Source organism: Halyomorpha halys, unplaced genomic scaffold, assembly GCF_000696795.3.
Source record: "Halyomorpha halys isolate HHAL.00 unplaced genomic scaffold, Hhal_1.1 Scaffold566.1, whole genome shotgun sequence".
Taxonomy (NCBI): Eukaryota; Metazoa; Arthropoda; class Insecta; order Hemiptera; family Pentatomidae; genus Halyomorpha; species Halyomorpha halys.
Genome location: NW_027106661.1, coordinates 195,114 through 206,869, shown reverse-complemented (window position 1 = coordinate 206,869; position 11,756 = coordinate 195,114). Strand labels below are relative to the sequence as shown.

At 29.4% G+C, this 11,756-nt stretch overlaps 2 long non-coding RNA genes across 2 annotated transcripts in view; one reads left to right on the top strand and one right to left on the bottom strand.

The window, feature by feature from the left end:
• Positions 1-35: 35 nt before the first annotated feature.
• On the top strand, positions 36-3,149 carry LOC136795206 (uncharacterized). Its single transcript, XR_010842773.1, has 3 exons — positions 36-169; positions 1,924-2,063; positions 2,963-3,149. It is a non-coding gene; the product is annotated as an uncharacterized lncRNA (long non-coding RNA).
• Positions 163-11,756, bottom strand: part of LOC106684278 (uncharacterized) — a 174,403-nt gene continuing 162,809 nt past the window's right edge. The window contains exon 3 of the long non-coding RNA XR_001343684.2: positions 163-1,518. This is a non-coding gene — a long non-coding RNA (uncharacterized lncRNA). The remainder of the gene's footprint in view (positions 1,519-11,756) is intronic.

Genomic DNA, 11,756 nt, shown 5'->3' with positions numbered 1-11,756 from the left:
CAGTCCGTCAATGAAATTTCTCACTATCTCTGGCTCCTCATTTGAGGTTGAATGAATTCTATGTTTATGCATATACTAAAGTATGGTAAAAGATATCTTTCTCCAAATAATAAACTGAACTCCAAGTTGCGGACTGGGGCTGAGTACATACACTCTCAACTTGTTGATGGTAGAAATCCCTTGTAACAATAACATAAGACCTTTCTCAACTAAATGATAATGAACTACCGTTATAAAATAATGAACATTCGTCAAACTTCTGGGGTTATCATCCTGAAACAAGTGTCTATGTTAACGGAAACCTATCAGATTATAAACATCCCATAAAAAGTGGCTTATTGGATTTCTTATCTCATCTATTAGAATAATCTCCTAACTGAAATTTAGTTTTTATCCTTTGTTGTTAGAAAAAAATTGTATTTAAAAAAATAGTTTGTCATTTAAATACTTAATACTTGGCCCACATTGATTAGTATCACTTCGAAAAAGGTAATACCTAGGTGAAGGATATAGATCTGAAATATTGGAAGATCGTTGATTGACCGTGTGTAATTGATGAAGGAAAATCATTTCAAAGAATGAACCTCTGCAATGTGGGGGTGAAATATAGGCCTATGATAAATAGTTCATTTTCTATTTGAGTTATAGTAAGACTATCTTCCTTTTGTTGATCTGTAATATTATTTTTAATTCATTAAAATGAATGAATACAACAGGGAGATATTAATCATTTAGTAATATATTAGTAATGAGGGAAATTTATTTTGAAGCAGAAGCAAGAGTTGATTCTTTTACATGATTAATGATTATCTATATCAGATGATAAATCTCAAAGGTTTAAGAAAGTCATACCATAATTATTAAATTATGTTCTGTCCATATTTTACAAAATAATGTGATCAAACTGTGTTTAAAACTGACTGACCCAGTTCAACAGTGTATATCTCAAAAAATAGTTATTTTGAGATATGTATGTAATATTAGCAATAAGGGTAAGCTAAAGGGTAAGATAAAACTCAGAATCATAGTAAAACATATGTCATAAGATCTAAGTTAACATTAATATTTTGAGATATTAAAGTTTTGAACTGAATCGATGTTACACAGTTGAACTGGGACAGTGGTATGTCCTTTTAAGAAAATTGACTTACTCGGTCCTAAATTCTAAAGTTCGTTAAGAACTTAGAGCCGCCATGAAGTTCCTCCATTCATCTCTGTCTCTGGTAAGCTCTTTGACCTCAGATGAGGTCTAACCTACCTTTTGCAGCTGTTGTCTCCAGATCTTGCTTGGCACCGGGCCTGTGTGGTTCCATTCTTCTAGACTCTGTTATATTAGTGTGGTTTTTAATGAGAGTGTGCCCAAGTTATCTTCATTTCTTAGTTAATTAATAAAGCTGAACATGGACATTTTTTTATTGAATATCAAATCATTCAATTTAAAATGTATCATCCTATTTTTTTTGTTTTTAAATTGTCAAATCTTGCTTCAAAAGTACCACTCCATTTCCATTCAGTTATCTGTGAACATTAAGGAAAATGTTATCACTAGGTATTCGTCAAATCCTTATGATTTCAAAGTCATAATTGTTGTTTTAAAAACTAATATTCATTATTAAGTAGTGCATAATATAAACAAAATTTTCTATTAATGCATCCAAAATGATTACTTGATCGATCAAAGGATTTTAATTTTAGCTCTTTATACTTAAAAAATATTTTAGTATTTTTCTTCTCTGTTACATGTTCAAACGATTTTAACTTTTGTTCTTTCTTTTAGTAGTATCTTGAGGAGTATATAATAAGACTACCAATTTAAATTTTCCACAACTGCAGAACCTGATGGCAGTGAGACTAATAATTTTACTTTAATAAAAAGAAATAATATTCGTTTAATACACAGATTCATATTTATTTTTGTGATAGGTGATTCCATTGATTATTTAAATCTGTTCATGTGATGAAAATACTTCTAAAAACTCAACATGAAAATAAATGAAGAGGAAACTGATAAATTTAAAAAAACGATAAATATGAAAAACAGGCAAAAATACATGTCAAGAAATGTAAGTTTAGTCTCTATAATATAATTAGCAACTAATGAAAAAAAAAGAGCTTAAGGAGGACACAACTTTTGAGTATAGCTTTTTTAATTCCATTAAGAAACTTATCTGTATTTTCTAAATGGGAGTATTGAAATAAACTCAAAAATATAGCAGTAAATAATAAAAGTTAAAATTATATTTTTGTAATTGAAAAATGCTTTAAATAGGCTGTGAGGTCAAATCCAATCTGACCACAGTAAGTGTGTGACCCAACTAGACCAAAACAGAAGATAGGAGGGTTAGTTGTTAAATTAATGTATGTCTCAATTGGGGAGTAGGGCCTTCTGTACACGCTTTTTTCTTTTGTTTATTGATATTATATTTTTTATTTCCACTTTTCAGCTTTATCGTTTTTAATATATCTCAGTTTTCTGTTTATTTATTTTTATGTTGATTTTTTAGAGGTATTTTCATCAATGGAATTCCCTGTCACAAAAATAAACCGAGAAAATAATGATATAACAGTTAATGTTGTAAATAAATATATAAACTGTAATATAGTTAGTTATTATTCAAAATATCAAGGCATTTAATTAAAAAATTCTTTACTAATTAAAAATTAAATTTTGTAAAAATGTAACTATTATCATATTTATTTGAAAATATACTTTATACTTACTTTAGATTACCCTTTGCTGCAGAAATAATCTTATGGAACTTAATTTAGAATTATGTATGATCAAATGAGTTTTATGAGTGATGATCTTAGTATATACATGTAAATATGTAAAATAGTTATTCTGTCAATATATTTTTCTTTTTTTTTGTGATTTAAGGTAGTTATAATTTGTTACTAAAATAATATATAGCTTATAATTATCATTTGATAATGTTGATATGTAATCAACCAGCACTTTCAGAGAAAATATACTTGGAAATAGTATAGAAATTTACCAGCCTTCAACCGCATATTGATACGATTTATGGAAGACCACATATCATATAGTGTGACAAGAATATGCTTGTGTATGAAAGAAGTTCATTAGACATAGTATCTGGCTCTATTATAAGCAAAAAATAATTTGTATTTATTACATCTGAATAATATATATATTTTAAAATTTCTCTTTATGCAGTAAGACTAAGAAATATTGAGTTGAAGTAGCTAAACTGTATTACTCAAGACAGTACTAATATCTATCTGAGGTGAAAGGACCAATTATTCCATTCCATTTGAGTTTTAATGAGATTCCAATTGAAGATCAATTGATAGTTAAATATTCATTAATTTCAAGCTCATCGATAAGACTTGATAATTATAATTTTATGAGTTGTTATTATTAATACTGGATTTTAGTGCATGACATGTGATGTAAGGCATTTTTAGTAGTCACAAGAAAACATTGTGGTGTAATAAAGTCAATTTGTTTATAGCTACATCAAATAAATAATTAAAGAGTTCCCTCTAAAACAGTTATAGCTGAAATTAAAAAAAAAAAACTGAAATAATAATATATAAATCATTAATGATCTAATTTAACTGATGCTCTATTCTGTAGGTTTTCACATATTTTGTTGTCTAATAAAATTAACTGTTGATGTAAGGTTACCCATAACTCAGGTCATTGATGGCCAACTGATTGTGTAGAGGGTCTTATTCATTCAGAATCTAAAAACTATTCAACCACTGGATTCAACTATTCAATTAACCTCAATGTAAACCTGAGCTCCAGGGGAGGGGCGTGGCTAACTCCCTACTTTTTACCTTCACTATTATTTTCAAGGAAAGCAGGGTATGCCACCTCCATTGCTACAAACATAATTATATGTAATGAGAATACAGATAGCAATAAGTTGCTATTAAGGTTATTAAATCCCTTAAATTTAAATTAACATTTAAAATAATAACTTATAAATTGTTGTTCAGCGTCATTTCTTTCAGACATTTTGTGGAAACAGAGTCAGAACGAAAAAATAAAGTTTTCTAAACGACATTAAAGTTTAATAAAATTTCAAATGTTTTTATTTCAAAATTACTCTCCTTTTTAGTTTTATTTCTGTCTTTTATGATCTTGTAATCCTATTTTGTAGCGCCCCCCTTTAACTCACGGGAAAGAAGTCACATTTTCACCCTCACTCATTCAACTGTACAAATTCTAAATTACTTCCAGTTGAGGCATTAACTTGAAAATTGGCAAACTTATACCTTTTAGTTTGCAACCAACGGGAAAATTACAAAAGCTAAAATTTTTAATATTTAACCCACTAAAAATCAAACAAACAGACGGGCTAAACTTTAAAAACTATAAGATTTATTTTTGAAGGTCAATTTGGACTAAATGCTATACAATGGATTGCACTAGCATTTTTTATTTTTTCACTAATGTTCTAATCATTTTTGCTATTCTACTTTTTGGATTCTGACCATCTTCAAACTTATTAAGGCTTAGCTAAGTCTAAATGATATACAACTTAGATTCTTTGACGTCTTTCATATCTCCCATTGGTTATAAATTAGATGTATCTTGAACTAAGATATGGATCTTCTATTGTTGAATGAGGGTGGTGGACACAAATATAATTTTTTTTATGTTCTTACTGTTTTATTTATTACGATTATATAACATAAAACGTTCTTACTGTAATGAGAACAAAGAAGTGCACAACAAAGACTTGACAACTACATTAAGAACGTTTTATGTTATATAACCGTAACAAATAAAACATTAAAAACACTATCCACCACCGTTCAACATCTACGAAGTGAATCCTCCAAGCAAATATCACTTTCTCAAAAAAAAAGTTAAAACTAAAATTGGAAATCGAAAAAAAAAAGTTTGGGTACCACAGTTCTACAGCGTTCTAAAAGGAATGAATTCGTTATTGACGAAGAAACATTTGATTCTACGCCACAGCGTCTTTATTGGACGAGTATATGAGCCAAAGGGAAGCTCAGTAAGTATTGATAAATATTTTACCATACATTTATTGGTTAATAAAAATAATGTGTAGGAATACTTTGGACTAACATTTTTTGCTGATTATTTATTATCCAATTATATATGGTTTTTATAATATCAAAAATATGTTATTTTTAGTAAAGGATTGATGTACGAATAAATGTTATTATTTATTCAAATTACTTATTGCAAGCAATGACAATATTTTTTATTTTATTTGATTTATTTCAGGTGTACAAAAACTTCTGACTGTAGATTATAAGTGTGAATTACGTGCTATTAACATTAAACTCTATGCATTAAAATTTTTATTCGAAAGATTTTTAATTTAGAACAGTCGTTTTAGCAGAGGTTTTGAAGTCGCTTTGTTTTTTGAATCGGTAAGATTTTTTTTCCCAGCTTCTAACCAGCTTTTCAAAACTAACTTCCAAGCGAGACCATGGGTCCCGAAAAGTTTAGATTAACTAGCCTAATAAATAGCCTAATTGTTAATGAACAAAAAATCTATCTATATATTTTTTGCAATTATTAATTACACATTATCATTAAAGTTTGAAATGAAACGTTTATAGTAATTTCTAAAATTCAGAAATAGGTTGAATACATATTTCCTCCCCTATTTTTATATTTGTTCAAGAAACTCGACGATGAAAACTTCTTAAAACGGATTCCTGAAAAGAGACCAACAATATAGAAGGGACAGGCATTGTTCAGGAACAATATTCCCCCAGAAGTTGGATGAAAGAGAACGACTTCAACTTTTAGGGCGTGTTCCATATAAATCCACCACTCAGTGTGTAAGTCAAGATGGATCGCCCTTTTGTGTTCTTTATCAACGTGGAGGTGTGAGGCTGGAAGAGAAATTGGGTTCTCAATCCTGACAAAAATTTAGATTAAAAAAACTGTGTTAGAAGTACTTGTGTTATTACTTGATAGAAGTTGGTTTAAATAATTCGTTTTTTCGTCTTTTCTATCTAATTTATTTAGAAATTACACAGGTATATAACCTTAAATTTCGTTTGATGATTTTGTCTCATCTAAAGTTTTTTACTGAGCTGAAACCAAAAATTAACTCCGTTTCCTTTCATCACGTACATATTTTTCGTAAATCTATGGTTATATATATATAATCTTTCGTAGACCCTAGGGTTTTGATCAACTTCAGATTTTCAAATTGTTAAATTTGAGGGTAGCCATCCACCGGGTTTTGCAGGAAGGTAACTTTATTCTACTGGGTACTACTCCTGTAGATACGAAGGGATATGTAAGCACGAAGGTAGTCAGCCGCCGGGTCCTACGAAAGCATAAAAGGTAGCAGAAAGAGGAGTCCAAAGAAGGCCGAGAAATATAAGACAATACACATTTTCAAAGTCAAAGAACTGGAATTTACTGTTCCACTATGTAAATTGCTATCCTCTGCCCCATAAGTAGGTGTTTTTCATGAATCAAGATCCACACTTGTGTCCTTCAAAATTTTGACCCTTAATTTAAAATCAAATTACCTTCTCAAAGTTGGATATACCTTTGGAATGCTGATGAACCTTTTTTTCGTACCCTCCTGACGAAATAAGTTATTGAATACATACGAAAATAACAAACAAAGGTGAGACATATAGGACTCTGATTTGACTAATTTATGCTGATGAACATATATCAAACCCCCAGAGATACTCAATTCTTGAACATTTATTGCACGAGATTATATCTATTCTACAAATCTACTATGCTTCGGGTGCTATTATCGCATAACAAACCGATATGTTCCGACGAATTGGTTGTTATCTTATAGAAAAATCATCATTGATTCCGAAAATAGCAAGCAAAGGTGAGAAATCTTCCGTTACACTACACAAATTTGTTAAAAATCGCAACACAAGGAATTCAAATATGAAGAGGAGATTGGCAGTGCTGAACTACATTTTTTGTGAAATATCCCCAATTGCAGGAACTTCCTCGTGAAATACTAAGTGTGTATGTGTTCCTATACATGTGATTACACATTATTTGTCTAAATCAGCCTTCTCTACCTTTGTCTATTTTGTTGTATCGCTTTTCGATCGGTTCAATGTAGTTCCTCTCTCTTTGCTTATTCTGTAAATCCATCTGCTTTTTGTTCTTGCACATGAGCTTCTACAACTGCTGTGCGTGAGCTCTTGCCAACTACGGGTAAAACGGTAGTTTTAAGTGGATCAGCAGATTATATTGGAATCCTTATTAATTATTATTAATTATAATATTACAATATCTTATATTGTTGTTACATGTTACAATTAAGGTATTCACAATGAATAGTACAATGTAGTAAGTAGTAGTAAATATCGATGTAATGTAATAGAATTAAATTACATGGTGAATTTGATCAAATTCACCATGTAATGTAATAGAATTAATATTAAATAAATAAATAAATCAGTACAGCTACTACCCATGAATGGTCATGGGTCTAGTACTTTGTAAGGAAGTAAAGTTATAAGACCAACGTTTGTGGAAGGAGGCTGGTCAGTCACGCTCGACGGCCAGATTTTTCCTCAATTAAGGACACCCACTTAGGATTAACATTACATTTGATAAATGTATTTTTCATTTAATACAGTTGTAAATTTCAATAAATAAATAGATATAGAAATAAAGATTTAATGTAAATCCGACTTATATACGAAGGGATTACCACCAGCCGGAATGGTCCCTTCCCATTCCTTGTTAGCCCTTAACTATTAAGTCAATTAATGTAAGAACCGCCTACAGCGGACCAAGTAGATTACATCTTATAATGCCGTAAGACAAAGCAAGAAAAATTGTAAATTGCATTATATATAGTTTCTTAGTTGATAAGTTGTATATATAATTGTAAATGTTTTAATAAATAAATCATGTAGGAGGTAGAGAAAAAAATACGAAGGGACTATGTAGGTGCCTATCTAGCTAGTGTGAGGTACTCTATCCTCAAGATTCAATTAGTAACATAGATACCAAGATGTACAGGGGGCTATGTACACAATTTAAGGGCCGTCCGTAGCTCAGGTGGCTAGGCGCAGTTCTTACCAATCTGAGATCTGCAGGCGGCGTCGGCTCGAATCCAGCCTGGCACTTTCACTTTTTTCCTCGAGTGGCGATCAATTTGTTAACTAGTGTTTGAAAAACTTCAGAAACCTTTTCGTCATGGAACAGATTTTTTAACGAATTCGATATATTAAAAAGAAATTAATACTTTTAATCATGAATAATTAAAATTAATGAATAATTAAAAAAATATAAATAATTTTAAATTAATGTATACAAGCTGCCAGTAGGTTCTGCCAATTTTTAGAAGCTGCTATCAAGCTAGGCGGAACAGCCTGCCTGGCACAATCAGCGTGTTCCTTAGAGTATCGATTGATATCGTAATCTAACTATTGTCGATAAATTTATCGAAACTGGTCACTTTCAATGGAGAACTTGTGTTGATACCAAATTTTTTTTATAGTGGAAACTGATTATTTGTACTATATAATATTCAGTTGGATCATGGGTCTAAAATAACTTGTTAAGTTAGCAAGGTCCTTGTTAAATTTCATTGGTGATTTGTGATTTATTCATTACATGAAATGGGCCGTCTTCAACCAAGTTGGGAAATTTTAGGGTTATCAATAAAAATATTTAAAACATACTAGTCGAAATCATTACTTTATTTAATATTTGAAAAGTAATAAACGATGAAACTAAATGATAACATAAAGAGTGGTGAGGTTTGAAATAATGTTTACATTTTCAAGCATAATTTATGTGTTACTTCGATTTTTTTTTTTTTTTTTTTCTCAATTTACACAAGGACTTTTCATATTAGCAACAAATTTTATTGAGTTTATTATAGTTTTAAAATGAATAATTTTGGAGAGTCAAACCAAAATACCAGCCAATTCTGTATTATTACAGAGCAAAAGTCAATTATTATCAGAGACAATGCGTTAAAAAAAAAACCCAAAAGCCAATTGTTACTAGCGTATAATTGGAGGGCTCAGATTGAGTCTCGAAATAACAATGCCAGTAAAGTTTTTACTAGTCAAGCATAGTTAAGATTGATCAAAATAAGATAAAGACGCAGAACAGAGATAGAATGTCTCATGTCACTGGACAAACCAAAATTAAGTAGTAAATCTCTCAAAAAAAGTTCAACCAACTGTTTTGGTTAGTGGTAATGTTTGATGCAATAATTACGAAAAAAATATTAATTAATTCTTCAAAATTTAAAAAGTCTATCCTCACGTATAAAACAGTTTTAAACAACAGAATATACATCAACAACAGTAAAATTTTAATTAATATTACAATGCTTAGTTACATTTTTCAATTTTTTATAAATACTGAATATATCTTTATTTAATAATATTATTTACATTGAGGATATTGAAATGATAACGTTGGATAAATTATTTGTAAATATCACATAAAAGAAAAAAAAATGTTTAATACTAGACGTAATTGTGGCTTAAAGTTGTTGATAGGGAAAAACACCATAAGGGGGATAAAAAGGTAATAAAAGTTTGAAATAAAGATAAATTTAGTATTAATAAAAATTAATATTAATAGGTTTTTTAATTGTGTATTATATATTATTGTAGTATTGAAGGTTTGAATTTATTTGAAGATTTGGCTAATTTAACACCAAAACGTCGAATTAATAAATAATTAAAAAAGTAATAAAAAATTTATTAGTCCTCGAAAGTGTATGATTCATAATGGATTGTAACCCTGAGAGAAAATAAATATTAATATACAATATTAACAAAACTGTTCTAAATTGTCATTCTTTGGGGCCAAGAGTATCAGAATAAAGATAAATTAAAAAAAAAAAAATATTTTACTGTGCTAAAATTCTTCTCTATCTAAACGCTCATTAGATGCCACATTATTAATATTGAGAATACAAAAGTTAATTTTTTGGAATACGTATTTCGTCAACGTATAGGTACATAATGTATCATCAGATCATTCCAAATTATTGGCACCTTAAATAAAATTTACAGTATATTCAAACCCTTACTTAATATATAAATGATTTAGTTATGATAAGAAGTTTGAATAAATTGTAATAATTTTATAAAATTGTTAAGAAATATTATTAAAAAGGATGATAGACAATAATATACATTCATATCCTAGAAACCATCTTGGAACCTGGTTTCCATCAATTTGGTAATTGTCCGTTTCCAAACATATCAATCCACACTTTGATATGAATTTTCATCTAACTATTATTTTAATTTGTGTATATATGGAATGACCATATAATAATTCAAATAGATAATTTAAAGATTAAGACAATAAAGTTGACCGACGAGATCAGGTGATGTACTGCAGGTTGCAATATTGATCCCAACATTAATTGGTGCATCTCTAGGTCTTCACCTATCCTTGGATTTATATATTTTATACAAAAGATTACTTTTTGATTATTTGTATAATAGAATTTTCTAGCTTTATAATTAATTAATTTTTATTAATATTAATATATTAATATTTTTTTGAGAGAGGTTAAAACACAAATATCCTTTGATCCTTATTTCTCAAATTTGTTAACACTGCTCATATTTTAACTGTAAATACTATTTTGTGTAATGTAATAAACCTGTGTAAATAATTATGACATTTGTGTGTATCGTTTAAATAAGAAAATCGTTAAATATATAATATTGATACAATAAGAATATAAATGTTTACAATTGATATGAGCAATTAGCCTGTAATACGGAGAATAAATTTTAATAACTTGGAAAATTAATTGTTAGCTGTCTCCTTGGTAATGGCCCGAGGGCTGAAACGTCGGAGAGTAGTAAACAAAGTGGAGAGAAAAGGATCAAAGGATAATTGGGTTTTAATTAATAATTAATGTTTTCTCCAAGAGAATGTAAATATATTACTAAGAGCTTAGTTTATTATCAGTTCAAAAAAAAAATATATATATATTTTTTGTTTGAATAAATTTCATTTTGGTTAAAAAAGTGTTGCGTACTGGAAGTTTACCCTTAAACTAAAATTTAAAATTTTATTTATTGCTGTTCGATGTAATATTTGCGATAGTAAATCATTGATTTTAAGAATTGAAGTACATATTACTTTGTATTCGTAATTTTTTAATCCAAAATTATTGAAGCTAGAGATAAAATATAGGCATTGTTGAAAGTTATGGCTAATTTTCAAATTTTTATCACAATATTAGCATTTCGGAGGAGTTTGTTTAGAGATGAGTGAGCCTCGTGTGTCCTGTCCTCATTTCTACGACATTTACAGCTGGAGGTACCCCAGGACTTGATGTTCTTTTTTTATATTTAGTTTGCTGCTTGGTCTTTCGTTCCACATAGGTTGCCAACTATCTTTAATTTCATTTTCGAGGGATTTGCTCATTTCTGACGGGATAGAATTGCATACCCAGTCCGGGCGCGCGAGACCTCTTGCAGCTCGATTGGCCAGTTCGTTCGTTGCAATTTCCACTTGACTTGGAATCCATATAAATTGAACTGACATGCCTTGAGTACTTGAATAGAAATGGATACAGGAAATTTTAGTATTTTCTGGATATATACAATCTAAGCCTTTTTACGAGTTTAACGAACCTCTATTTATTATTATGTTGTGGGTCAAACATATACAGAAGTGGGTTGCTTCATTAGTAGAATATTGATTCATTATTAATTAACTAGAGGCAAGTCTTGACCTAAACATGGTTTTAACCGCCTTCTCTCTCCTCCTCTCCATAATGTTAATTTACTTAACCTTA